The sequence below is a fragment of the Pseudorasbora parva genome, chromosome 3 (assembly GCF_024679245.1).
Source record: "Pseudorasbora parva isolate DD20220531a chromosome 3, ASM2467924v1, whole genome shotgun sequence".
Classification (NCBI taxonomy): domain Eukaryota; kingdom Metazoa; phylum Chordata; class Actinopteri; order Cypriniformes; family Gobionidae; genus Pseudorasbora; species Pseudorasbora parva.
In genome coordinates, this window is record NC_090174.1 from 7,182,876 (window position 1) to 7,197,615 (window position 14,740).

Genomic DNA, 14,740 nt, shown 5'->3' on the forward strand with positions numbered 1-14,740 from the left:
CCGCGAGCTGCCACCGCCATCCCACCAACAGCCTAGGCCAACTTGATGCACTAGCATCGGTCTGATAATCCCACAACAAAGGCCCTAAACAGGGCTGGGACAGACCTTACTGCAGTTCATGCGCTAGCCTAACCTCACATATTCATCTAGATATTTCACTAGCAGAGGTGCTAACGCTACCCAGAGGTGGCTACGGCTAAAAAAGTTCGCTAGGAGAACGTACATCAGTTTACATCGCCGCTACATGCCCAACTCCTCCAATTGTTCTCTTTTTTTACACACTTTTCGCAGAAAAAACAGCACTCAGGGAAGCATAGAGTCCAAACATACGGCTTTGAAAAGAAAGAATGTTTGCCCTACAAGGGGACTCACCCACTGTCTTCAGTGCCTCATCGCTTCATGTAACATGCATGCTTCGGCGCACTAACCTGAGGGTGGGGCGCTCTCACACACTGTCAGAGTCTCACATCCGCTCATCATAGGCCCGCCCGGCCTGGTGTAAAGCGCGCCCGGGGAGAGAAGGAAACTAAAGGAAGGGACAAAAACATTACGTTCTCCGCGCCCTCGGGGGTGGAGACTCACCGCCTCGCTTCCGGCGCTGGAAGCGGTTCTTCTCCCCGATGTCCCTCCTCCTGTTGCGGGTGTCCCGCCTCTTCTGCATCCTACTCCTCCACGGAGGGGGCGCACGAGAGGCCACGCTACTACGTTGGCCCAGCCGATGATCCTCAGATATCGATGGGCCAGGGACACCCTCCTGCCTGGGCGCCACCCCGGACCTCAGCGGAATACAAGTTCTATAAGCCGCCGAGCGCGCCCACACCTCTCTGAACCTTCTCACCACCGCCTCGACGGAGGTGCCGAAAAGTTCAGAGGGCGAGGCCGGGGCATTGAGGAGAAAAGCCTTTTCTTTCACCCCGATGTCCGCCAGGTTCAGCCACAGATGCCTCTCCGTGGCGACCATAGCCACCTTCGACCGTCCGATGGCGACTGCTGTCTGTTTGGCCGCCCGGAGAGAGAGATCTGTGGTGCGGCGCCACTCAGCCATCGCATCAGGGGGTAGGCCCTCCCCCTGATCGAGGTCCCTCAGCAGGTCAGCTTGATAAGCCTGCAACACAGACATCGTGTGCAAGGCCGCTGCCGCCTGACCCGCCGACGTGTATGCCCTGCCATTAAGACGCGAAGTCGTCTTCAATGGTTTTGATGGCAGGGCTGGAGCTCTTAGTGCCGATGGCCGCCCGGACGCGAGATAGTTCGTGAACGTCTCGTCGATGGGCGGCATCATACATACCCTGCCTTGGCCAATCCCTCAACATCAGCGAAATTAAAATCCTGATGTCGCTGGATTCGCGCCGAGTAGGGTTTCTTCCATGCCCCCACGACCTGCTCATGAAGGTCGGGGAGGAATGGAAGGCTCCCGGGAGCTGGGCGGCTATGGTCAGGGAGAAACCGATTGCCCAATCTGTCAGGGCGGGCGTCCTCTCCCCTGGCTGTCTGCCACGGCAGCTGAAGTCTCAGCGCCGCGCGCCCCATCACATCCAGCAGCTCCCCATACACGGGGCAGGATGGCTGGGAGGATTCGGCCTCTGCCTCATTTTCCTCCTTATCCACAGCCATCCTCTGATCGACTGGAAAAGCACGGGCTGACGAAGAGGAGGAGTCTCCATCCAACTCCTCCTCCGTCAGCCTGCCCTCCCGACCTGGCTGATCGTCTGCGAGCACTGTGCTCTCCAGACGACGAGCCAGATCCATCTGGGAGCCCCAGGACAGACGGCACCGCTCAGCCTCGGCATGAGCGGGAACGCTCCCAGATGCTGGCTCTTCTTCCCTCGAGAAGAAGGCCAAGTGAGAGCGGAGCGTCGAAAACGCTCGCAGTTTGCGCAGGAAGCCCCCTCGAGAACCTCCCGCGCGTGCTCTTCCCCCAGGCAGAGCACATAAAGGGTGTGCGTGTCCTCAGGCGTGAGAAACCTGGGACACAGATCAGCGCATTTCCTTTACGCCCCCTTACTTCTACGTGTGCATTTCATTTTCAAACTTTTAGACAGACTTTCTAGCGAACCAGACAGAACAGTCCCTGAAGACAAAAAGGATAGCGTCATGTTGGGATGGTGCCCTTTTATACTTCCTGGTCGCACAGTGATGACATCACCAGCTGCCGACGGTCAGTAGGATTGTGATTTGATAGCGATTTCAGACACCTGTCACGCTGAAGGCGTTCCCCGTAGCGTCAACTGACGCAGCTCGAGTTCCCTTTCGAAAGGGAAGTGTTTTTAATACAAAAAAAGTCAACCTTCAAATAATTATGTTCAGTTATGCACTCAATACTTGGTCGAGAATCCTTTTGCAGAAATGACTTCTTCAATGCGGCGTGGCATGGAGGTGATCAGCCTGTGGCACTGCTGAGGTGTTATGGAGGCCCAGGATGCTTTGATAGCGGCCTTAAGCTCATCCAGAGTGTTGGGTCTTGCGTCTCTCAACTTTCTCTTCACAATTTCCCATAGATTCTCTATGGGGTTCAGGTCAGGAGAGTTGGCAGGCCAATTGAGCACAGTAATACCATGGTCAGTAAACCATTTACTAGTGGTTTTGGCACTCTGAGCAGGTGCCAGGTCGTGCTGAAAAACGAAATCTTCATCTACATAAAGCTTTTCAGCAGATGGAAGCATGAAGTGCTCCAAAATCTCCTGATAGCTAGCTGCATTGACCCTGCCCTTGATAAAACACAGTGGACCAACTGTGTTTTATCAAGGTCCCTCAAGGTCTGGAATCGGTCCTTCTCCACAATCTTCCTCAGGGTCCGGTCACCTCTTCTCGTTGTGCAGCGTTTTTTGCCACACTTTTTCCTTCCCACAGACTTCCCACTGAGGTGCCTTGATACGGCACTCTGGGAACAGCCTATTCGTTCAGAAATTCCTTTCTGTGTCTTACCCACTCGCTTGAGGGTGTCAATGATGGCCTTCTGGACAGCAGTCAGGTCGGCAGTCTTACCCATGATTGCGGTTTTGAGTAATGAACCAGGCTGGGAGTTTTTAAAAGCCTCAGGAATCTTTTGCAGGTGTTTAGAGTTAATTACACTGAAAAAAATGACTTTGTGGTATGGTAAAATCTATTACATTAATTCATGTAATTATTACATTGTAAAATCAAGTTTAAGTTGGAACTATATATCTTAAGTAAAATGTACACAGTCTATTCATGCAATAACTTAACTGAGAAAAAATGAGTAAATTTTATCATATATTTACAAATAATATTTAATGTTTAATAGTCACAGCATTCACCTAAAATATTAAGTAAATTTTAATCTGAAAAGCTAAGTGCATTTGAAAATGCGCAGATTTATTTATTTATTTTACAAAAAAAACACACTTGTTCAGTGGTGGCAGAGACGGTCATTTTGGGATGTTGCTTTTATGTGGCTGACTTATTCTCTATAAGTTTTGTCATTTAACTGAACGTGCAGTTTTAATCACAATAACAGTAGCTAAAGCTACATAATTTCTTATTGAGAATTAATAGAGTTTTTTTTATGTCACCATTATGGCGATTAGTGTTTTCTTTAGTTGGGCAGTTTGATGAATTTAATGTTAGTGTTTCTCTCACTGCTGTGACTGAGTTTGCTATGGCAAGAAAAGCAAAGAAAACACAATCAGATGCCTTTGATGATCAGAATATGATCATTGTGTAGTGGCTTAATTTACCAATCTTATACCTGAGTATGAGCAATATACTTTTAACCTTTTTTTATTCTAGGAACGATCCAGCACAGTTTTAACCAGAAAAGTTGAATACATTTTATAACAGACTGTACACTGTACACAGCTTTTCTCACACACAGATATCAAGATTCAGCCTAAGAATCTCAACAATGGTGACATGCTTCATGCCACAATGCATTCTGGGTGCATCATGCAAAACTCAGAAATATCAGCAATATTCACTTGGGTTTTGTAATTGGATGCAATGGTAATCTGAGTGAAAGTTACAATCTATAGGTGAGTATTGCCAGTGCAATTTACTTGTGTATTTTACATAAAAAATAAGTGGTTCTAGTAAGTAAATATTACTTAGAATAGCCGGAGTAAAGATTACAAGCACTTTCTGTGTGGAAAAAGTTGCCTAGCTTTTTTTAAGTAAATGTCACTCCAAATTTTTGTCAGTGTAGTTGATTCAGATGATTAGGTTAACAGCTCGTTTAGAGAACCTTTTCATGATATACTAATTTTTTGATATAGGAAATATATATATATATATATATATATATATATATATATATATATATATATATATATATATATATATATATATATATATATATATATACACACACATTAAATAGTAGGCTACATTGTAAATATGAGTATGATTATTATACTGACTTAAAACAGTAGGCTATAATAAAAAAGTGGTACTGAGATAGAGAAAAATAATTACATGCTGCTAAATTGTGCCGCTTTTAGAGATAACATCTCTAGATTAAAGCTCAGATACAGATACTATAACAAAGAAACCCCTCTCTGTGGAGGACTCGCTCCCCTCTGCTGCTCCGCGTCCGTCACTACGTGATATCTGCACTTCCTAAGCACATAAAGCTATTATTCCTCTCTCCTGCTCTGTCTGGGTTTATGAAGGGGCGCTGAAACATCCTGCGCTTGACATCGGTGAGAAATGGCAGGCGAATCAAGCTGACACGAATGAGACAATACAGCAAGCTCTCTAACGATGGGAAATCTGATTCACTTAAGTGAGTCGGTTCGTTCAGACGATTCATTTCAGTGATTCGATTATTCCGAGTCACCGTTTAAAAGTGGTCCCAGTGAGAAATATTTAGTCAATTATAGTCTACTGGTATTTATTTACTAAGATTTCAAAAAAAAAAAAAAAAAAAAAAAAAATGTTTGCCAAATTTTGCAGAAATATGTGTTCCTACTTGAAGCCTGCAAATTCTCCTTGCTTAACTTTTTTTTTTTTTTCAATAGTTTCGTTGATTATGGATTCAACTTGTCACCTGTTAGCCTTCTTGGTAACACTTTACGGTGCCATTGATACAGTGTAATTATATATTTAACTAAGCTACTGAGTAATATTAATTAACTACATGCACCTATAAGGTTAGGGTAGGGTTAGGGTTTGGTTGAGGGTTGTTGTTGCATGTATAGCATAATGTACTGTTATCACTATGGTAAATACATGTAACATACAAGGACACTGTAAAATAAATAAATAAATAAATAAATAAATAAATAAATAAATAAATAAATAAATAAATAATAATAATAATAATAATAATACATTTTATTTATAAAGCACTTTTCATTCCAAAGAATATCAAAGTGCAACAATGGAAAAGAGAAAAATAACCAAAAAAAGAAAAGAAAAAGAGAAACAAGTAAAAATATAGAATAATACAATCAACCAACACATAACAGTTAAAAGCTTTCCTAATAAAAATAATGTAAGAATAAAGTAGCCTAGGCTATTAGGCTACACTTTACAATATAAGGCTTTAGACCAGAGGTCTCCAACCTTGTTCAGGTGTGTTTGTTTGGGGTTGGAGCTCAACTTTGTAGGTTAATCTTTCCTGAGTTTGAGGACCCCTGCTTAATCAGTTTAAATGAATCAATGAACCGACTCAATTGAATGATTCGTTTCGGAATCGGACATCGCTACGCTGTGAAACGAGCGTTGAATTATGCATCCGGACTAACAAGGGAAAGTGATGCTCAGAGAGGAGGACAGAGGACTCGGAGAAGATGCATTAAAGGGCGATGAAGTTATGTGAAGCGGTTTCTCGTCGCAGCGTTAAATACGCACGTATAATTAATTTAATATAGTGTTTTATTGGTACGCAGCTACTACACGGGTGGATTTTATTGCAAAGGAAAAACGATAGCCGATATCGGATGGTCGGTGAAAGGAAGAGAGAGTGAGTGAGTCAGGGGGTTTATGATTTTAATGATGACTTACAGGCTACAGCGGACCGTAACTTAATTTTTGAATTCTACAGCTTGAATAGCGTGGAACTTCGCAATTCTGAGGAAATGATAAAAAAGCGTTGTATTCGGTAAAGGAGAGATGGATGGAGAACCAGGCAAAAGGGCTCTCTGGTGAAAAGGTAAGTTGTCATAATGTTCTATTTTGCTCTTTAATTTGCTGAGTGTGAGCAGTTTTCATGCATTGATAGGCTATCACGAAATCGCTGCTGTGTAAATGAATGTGAATCCAGTGGAATACAACAGACGCGTTTAGCGCAGTCAAATTAAGCACAACTGTCACAGCATACAAAGCAACTGCTGAGAGACTTTCACCATTGCTGTTTTTTTTTTGCGGAATTGTGACCTCGACAGTCGACAAGCACAAAATAAGAGCTGTTGACACGTGTTTATGTGTTTCTGCGCAATCGTTTAATTGTTGCTCCGTGTACACATGTGTGTTTTCGGCAGAGGCATCGCGTTGTGAGGCGCATTTAAGTTAATAACAATCCAACCTTTAACAAAACGTTCTATTACATTATGTTGCAACCCGTGAGGGGGTTACAAATGGGTGTTTTAATCGCAAAAAAAAAAGGAATTACAAGTTAAATAGGAATTAATGTGCGTGTGTTGATGTTCATTACCTCATGATAAACCCGGCGCGATACCAGGCAATGGCGCGAAGCATTACCATTCATAATGTGGAAGCGTAGCCTATTTGACGGCCAGGTTAAAGTACAAGTAGTAGGCTACTTGGCGTTTAGACTGCCTTCAAATATCATTTTCTACTAGTGCAGTACATTGTGCTCATGCGTTCACGGGTGCTGTCATTAAACTGGGGACGGTGTCTATTGACAAACCCTTCGATTTAATTTGATGAAAACCCAGCCATATCATATTTTCAAGGAGCTTTAAGCATATTTGTGAACACCAAAACTAAAATGTGCCTTCTAACTGGTAGATATCATTAAACAGGGTGTGGTGAGAAATCACACCTGTGACAGCCATAACATTGGCAAAAAGGAGTCAGGGGATTGGCCCGTGCATTTTTTGCCTATCGGGACCTTTGCCTGTCAATCATTTTTTATTTTCATTGGGTAGGCTGACATGTCTTTGGAGGGCTGGGGTTTGGGAAGAGGGCGTGTTGTTGAAGTTAGCCAAATTTGGGAGGGTTTTGGAAAACCACTTTCAACACATTTATTTACATCAAAGTAGTATAGAATATACTAGAATATAGAAGTTAGCCAAATTTAGAATATAGAAGTTAGCCAAATTTGGGAGGGTTTTGGAAAACCACTTTCAACACATTTATTTACATCAAACTCACCAAAGATTTAGTTTGATAACGGAAACTGGATTGGCTGAACCATAACGGAAGGCATTCATTAATAACCCAATATGCTGTTTCTGCTAAAGAGCAAATCATTTGGAAGGCATTTAATTTGTGCATACAAACATCTGATAAACAGACATTCACATATATTCTTAATTATGAACATCGTTTGATTGCCATTCAGGGAATGTGTTTGACTGTTGATCAGTAGGCTATTAGCTCCATAAATGACATTTTCCAGATGAAAGTTTGACATACCTGTGTTATCAGAGAAGCAAAATACTGGCCACATAAGATGTGACTTGATTCAATAGGAAAACCTTAGCAATATCCTCTTAAGGCACAGCCGGGTTAAAACGGCTTTAATGTTGTGTTGTTGAATGAATAATCCCCTGGCCTTGAGCTTCAGGAAATTTGGAGTGGTTGAATAAACGAGGATTCTGCCTGCATGCGTAACACTCTGGCTCTCCCACTGGGCGCTAACAAGACGGTTCACAGTTAAATAACAATTCATTGCATCTCAATATCTTGGGCTACATCTTGACATCAGCAAGTTAACATTTAAAGGAACAGTCCACCTATAAATGGAAATTCTGTCAGTGTTTACTCACCCTCAGTTTATTCAAAAACTGTCAATGGAACATAAATTGAGACGTTTTGAAGAACATACACAATAAAAGTGAATGAAATGGGGGCTTTTATCCATCGCAAAGAACAATAATTCACCATAAAAGTAGTTCATATGACAAGTCTTCTAAAGCAATACAATAGCTTTCTGTGAGAGGCAGGCGGAAATGTAATTACAGTCTCTCCGCCTATTTAAACCTCATTTACACTTTACATATTTGAATTTGGTGTGTCAAGTATTGTGCCAGGCTGGGAAGCACTGAATACCCAATAACCTTTTAATTACCATTTGTAAACTGTACATGCAAGTATTATTTGAGGGCTATTCAGTTAATAACGACTTAAAATCTGTCATACATGACTTTAGCCGCATTTACACTGAATGCTATGACGCCCAATTCTGATTTGTCAATAATATCCGATGATTTTTTGATGGCCAGGTTACATTTTCTTTTAAAAGTGACCCATATTCAATATCTGCATTTGCATTCACTTGGTGAAACAACCCAATGTAGATGTACTGACCTGGAAAATCTTATATTGGAAAAGGAAGTAAAAACACCTCAATATGCAATAGACGCAGATTAAATGATAACTCAAGTTTTTGCTTACCTCACTATTTTTAAAGGTCGCCCTAAAGGCTTTAAAGACATAAAACTTCAGCATGACTCCGTTGGGTTGAGCCTTCGTTCCCCATTGCACCACTGAAAAGAGTCATGTGATCGCAGTTGGTGTTGCCATCATTCGCCACCACCGCTTTTTCAGTGACGTTTGACTCGCATTGACGGGAATATCCAATCTTGCTTACATGGACACAAATGCATGTATCTGATTTATATCAGATTCATTTCCACATATGTGACCCTGGACCACAAAACCAGGCATAAGGGTCAGTTTTTTGAAATTGAGATTTATACATCATCTGAAAGCTGATAATAAGCTTTCCATTGATGGTTTGTTATTTGTTTGTTAATATTTGGCTGAGATGCAGCTATTTGAATATCTGGAATCTGAGGGTGGAAAAAATCTAAATATTGAGAAAATCACCTTTAAAGTTGTCCAAATGAAGTCCTTAGCAATGCATATTACTACTAATACTATATTTTTATATATTCACGGTAGGAAATTCACAAAGTATCTTCATGGAACATGATCTTTACATAATATCCTAATGATTTTTAGCATAAAAGAAAAATCAATAATTTGGACCCATACAATATTGTTGGCTATTGCCACAAATATACCCATGCGACTTACAGTATGACTGGTTTTGTGGTCCAGGGTCACATATGACTGATGCCTCCAAACCATAAGATTACTTCTCACAGACCATCTGCCTTTTTAACAAATTAGGTTCAGAGTATTGCACAAACTTTATAACTTTAATGCCAGCAAGTGCCTGTTCTCAGACCTTGAAATACCAAGCAAATGCTACTGCTTGCTTCTACTTAGTGATGTAGATTGAATGCATGATTGATTGATTCAGCTGCCCTTCAGTTGAATTCTTCTCTGAAGTCTAGATGCAGAGCTCCAAGGATATTGATCAGTGCATGGATCATTTTCTTTTATATTCAAATCAGGGGTCAATAAGTCCAGGTGGACAATCGAAGCCCTATCTCCATGCTGCAGAAATAACTCAGATATATTTTAGTCATAAACATTTCATTCTTTTTCAAGCATGACCATGCATTGAAACAGCTTCATGTATTGCCTTTAGGACATGGTGTCATCAATCATTTAAAAAATATTCTTATCTCAATAACAGTTGTTGGCACTTGGAGCAATTTGTTGAGAATTCAGATGTTGCTTTTGCTTTTCATTGTGAGGAGCTTCTCTGCTTCCCTCCGTGATTATCTCGGGGTGATTATTATAGGGGAATGGATCATGTTTTCTGCTCTTCCAGATCCAAGGGACCATCCTGACTGTAAACATGTTCTCTCTCAGTCTTCCTGACTGTCAGGGTGGATGTGGATGAGTATGTGCATCATTTATGGTCTCTCTGATGGGTACCGAAGGTCTCTGTATTTCCCTTCACCACAAATGATTTTAGACATTTGAAGGCCCCATTGTGAATATATGGTTCGAGAATATGAGCTGGTTAAAAGGTCAATGCTGTATTGCCTCCATATGGATTCAGCGCATCGCCCTTTTATTACTATTAATATTATTGTTCTATTTCTTAATTTAAAAGCATGCAAAGCACAGTGCAACGCTGTCGTGGGTAGGGTGTGTGTGTGTGTGTGTGTGGGGGGGTGCAAATATCAAAAAATATTGAATTAATCTACACGAGAAGCAAAATGACTTAAATATTAAAGGGATAATTCACCAAAAATTACAATTTTGTCTTTAATTACTCACCCTCATGTCGTTCCAAACCCATAAGACTTGATTGCTTTATATGATGAACAGATTTAATTTAGGCTTTTATTCACATTTAGGCCTAAACATTGATCACTGAACAGTGAAGCTCAAATGTGATGCGTAACACGGGGTTGGACAACTGTCACTCACATAAGATCGTCCAATAGCAAACCACAATGATCCACGTACATGCCTACGTACTTCCTGGACTGCGTGCATTCTTAGGTTTTCTCCGAACAAATTTTTACCAGTCCAATCAGCGAACAGAGGTAGTGGCTGAGAACGATGACGCTGATGTTGTGCGCTAGTTTGAGTTGTAGTTCTGCCATTCATTCATTCATTTCATTCCGTTGTGGCACCACTGCCGAATATCCAGAAGTTAAAGCTGGAGCAGTAACAATCTTTGCTGGGATTTATTGGTGGCCATGGTGTTGTGGCCCTCCAACAGGGTGAATTCAGGAAAAGTTTGATTTTCCAACTCGCTCCGTTAGTGGTGAAGGAGTTGGCTGAAGCCCTATTCGGACAGTAACTGTTTCTTGTGGGGTCGGAAGGTATTGCCATCATTTACAGGGGCTAGTCGGTGATTTTATTGCCGTCCGTTTCCCACCACCTGCGTAAACTGGCCGAGTTACCTACTGCTTTTGACAAACACCTGTGGTGAGGAAATTGCTGTCCGAATTCACATCTGAGTTTTCAACAATATATCACTTCAAAATTCACAGTTTATAGTTATTTTGACCACTGCAGAGCACCATACTGTTGCGTTGCTGTTATTTGGATGCATTTCTAGACTTGTATTTCTTTAAAACGCTGGCAAGTATTTACAAGAGCAATATATTTAATCACCGTTCAAACAAATTAAAATAAAAGCACTTAAACATTTGAATTGGTCCGTTATTTATAATTTTATTTACAGCATACAATCATGTTACAGATCACCGATCACAAAACGTGAATAAATCACAATCCGAATGCACAAGTTTTAAGTTTTATCCTATGGTTTTAATACTGAGGGGGCCTGCAAAAGTGCATATTTATTTTGACGGATTTGTGTGAAACAGGGGAAGGGGGCGCATGTCGCGTGACATACGTCACGACCAAACGTTAGCGATTGGTTATGGCAGATCCAGAGTGGCTCAGGGCAGATCCAATAGTTTTAAACTTCAACAGAGTGCCCGCCTTCACGGAAATAAACGCTTGTCAATGGAGAGTGGCCAGACTCAATGTACAAATGAAATGTACGAGAGTCTGGTAAGACCAGGCTAATCAATTACTGATGGATAAAATCAAGTCCCATCCTACATTTTCTCTTGTTGAAGAAGCCATTTGACTCAGATATATGACAATAAGGAAGAAAAGACTTCCGTTTTTATGCTGACACTTTGTAAAGTAAATGTATTTTGATGTAAAAACGTTTAGATATTTCTACTAGAAAAAAGAAAAACTTAAGATTATTCCTTTAAAATCAAACAGTTTTTTGCACAGGTGTTGTTGTTGGTTTCCAGTATTGCTATGTAGATGCCAGAAGGGGGTTAGAAGGGGATTTTAACATATTGTGCTGTCTGACATTACCTTTGTTCTCAGTGGTTCTTCTCACTGTAGTTGCTAACTGACCCACAACAAGACCTTTTTCCCTTAGTTTTGGTTCAGATCTCTCTTACAATGTAAGTACATGGGATTTCCCTTCCTATATTTTATTGTGAGCAGGTAATCATAAACCTGAACAAAAAGTAATAGCAACAAACTGCATGATTTGAGTTACTGTATGTGCCAAAATGCAATGCATTTGAGCAATACTAGCAGTAAACAATACAAATAATCAGCTATCAGCCAACATTCTGCTATTGTTTTGTTATATTTTAAACACAAGCAGACAGGAAGTCCACATTTAGGACAAAGGACAAACAAGGACAAAGATGCAATAATTTCTCAATAGGCATCTCTTGTTAGATTTGGCTGTATAAATGCTTATTTTATAAGGTTTATTTTTTTAAGAGGGCTTCTCGTGGTGAATATAATTTCCCTCCTTTTATAGTTATCTCCCTCTCTCCATCTGTGATTTTTTTCCCTCATGTTGTGATGTTTCTTTGATCTCTCTCCGTTGTTCTCGCCTTGCTCGCACAGATGCCCCTCCCTCTCTGTCTGTCTATGCCAGGCTGTTGTAAATAGCCGTGCTGCTTGTGTCATCAGAGAAAAGGATTGAAAAGAGAAAAGGACTGAGGAGAGACCAAGAAACCATAACAGAGTCAGGTTGAGTTACAGAAGTGAGACATGGGTGTGTGTCTTTGTCCCCTTCCAACCCTTTTTCATTCACAGGGTGACAGCTGGCTAGCAGTAGGATACAGTGGCATTGCCAAAGGAAGGCAGTCTTACAGTCACAGATTTACATCCAATATTCTGTGCGTGTACAAAACAAACCAAAATAACAAGCATAACCACAATACAAACCCAACTTTGAATTTGCAAGTTGTTACTAGAATGTTATTTTGTATGTTGTGTGTGTTACATGCGTTAAATGTATATGAATAAATGTATAATATGCATGATAGAAAGCATATTTATAATGTTGCAATTTCGTATTTGGACCCACTTTATATAAGGTGGCCTTAACTACGATGTACTAACATTTAAATTAATCATTTGATACAATGCACTTATTGTGTAAACACAATAACAAAACAATGTTGTTACATTGTACTTACATAGAAAAATCTGCATGTAATTACATCTGTAATTATTTTTTGTAGTTACATTTATGATTACACTGTTGACCCTTCCCTTACACCTAAAGCCTACCCTTAAACTGACCCACACCACCACACCTGTCCCTAACTCTACCCGTATCCACCTCAATATCAGCAAAAGTGTTTTAAAATACAATATGAACACAATAAGGACATTGTACTAAGGTCACCTGATATAAAGTGGGACCTTGTATTTTTATGCATTCACTATAAATGCATTAATGTGTGATAGAAAGCATATTTATTATGATATAATTTGTGTGCAGCATATAAACATTTTTAGAGTGTACTTTCGTATTATTTCAAAAAACTATTTTAATACCATATGTGCACTATGAAAATTATTATTTTTTTAAATTGTAGGTTATTGGAGTATGTTTAACAAGAAAATACTACATCAACGTTTCACATTTAATGTGTTACTTTTTTGTAATTATTTCTGAGATTTACTGAAATTGAATAGAGACAGTTTTGTTTTCAAAGTTAATATATTATATATATGTTACACTGTAAAAATATTTAAAAAAATAAGTTACCTGGTTGCTTTAAAATTTTGAGTTAATACAATGAACTTTTTTGAGAAAGAACAACCTTTATTCAAATATAATAATAATAATAATAATAATAATAATAATAATGTTGTAAGCATATTGGTTAATTGTGTGTGTTTTATTGGAGATGCAGTGAAACATGTCAAATTGGTCTATTTTTATGATTCATCACATTTTTGATGTGGATACAATAATATTTTTAGTATAAGAGTTTCTTCACTGTAAAAAAATATTTAGAAAAAAAGTAACCTGGTTGCCTTAAAATCTTGAGTTCATTGAAATTAAAATTTTGAGTTAATACAATGAACATTTTTTGAGCTTCGACAACCTTTATTAAAATATTATTAAAAGATTTTGTAAGCATATTGGGTAATTGTGTGTGTCTTATTTCTGATGACGCAGTGAAACAAGCCAAATAGTGCTATTTTCATGATTTATCAAATGTTTTATGTGGTTCAGATACAATAATATTTTGAGTTTCTATTTATTAAACAAATTTCCTTCATTGTATCAACTCAAATTTTTAATTTCAATAAACTCAAAATTTTAAGGCAACCAGGTTACTTACTTTTTTTAAGGTTAAACCAACAATATTGTTTTTACAGTGTACAAAAAACCATAAAATTGTGACTAATGGTTTACCTCAATGGAATATACTAGGTATACTAGGTATTTAACAGTAGCTTGTAATAAAGCAAAATAATTCATAATAAATGTTTTCAACCATGTTCAATACACATTTATACTGCACACACTATTCATAGAAAGCTAAATTCTAACATCCTAAATATGCCTTTTGTAGCCTATACCCATTTAATGCATGTATAACGCATACAACTGCAACACTATAAATATGCTTTCTATCATGCATAGCGCATTATACACATTTAATGCATGTAGCACACATTGCATAAAATAACATTCTAGTAACATTATGCTTCTGCTTTCCATCATGCCCAGCACATTATAGGCTACAAATGACAAATTCTATGCATGTTATATGTACTGAACCCATAGAATTGCGTCGCACTGTTGAGCACTGTAGGACACACAGGTGAATTCACACACATACTTTACCCCTGTACCTTGACAAATGGAGCATATTGCATCACATCAGCAGTGGGTAAAACGTTAGCATATTGTGTGACCAGATTA

General features: G+C 39.4%; 1 protein-coding gene across 1 annotated transcript in view; it reads left to right on the plus strand.

The window, feature by feature from the left end:
* The first annotated feature begins 5,713 nt into the window (after window positions 1–5,713).
* Window positions 5,714–14,740, plus strand: part of flrt1a (fibronectin leucine rich transmembrane protein 1a) — a 102,193-nt gene continuing 93,166 nt past the window's right edge. Inside the window, 1 exon segment of the mRNA XM_067437715.1 lies at window positions 5,714–6,112. The gene's annotated coding sequence lies outside the window, so the exon portion shown is untranslated.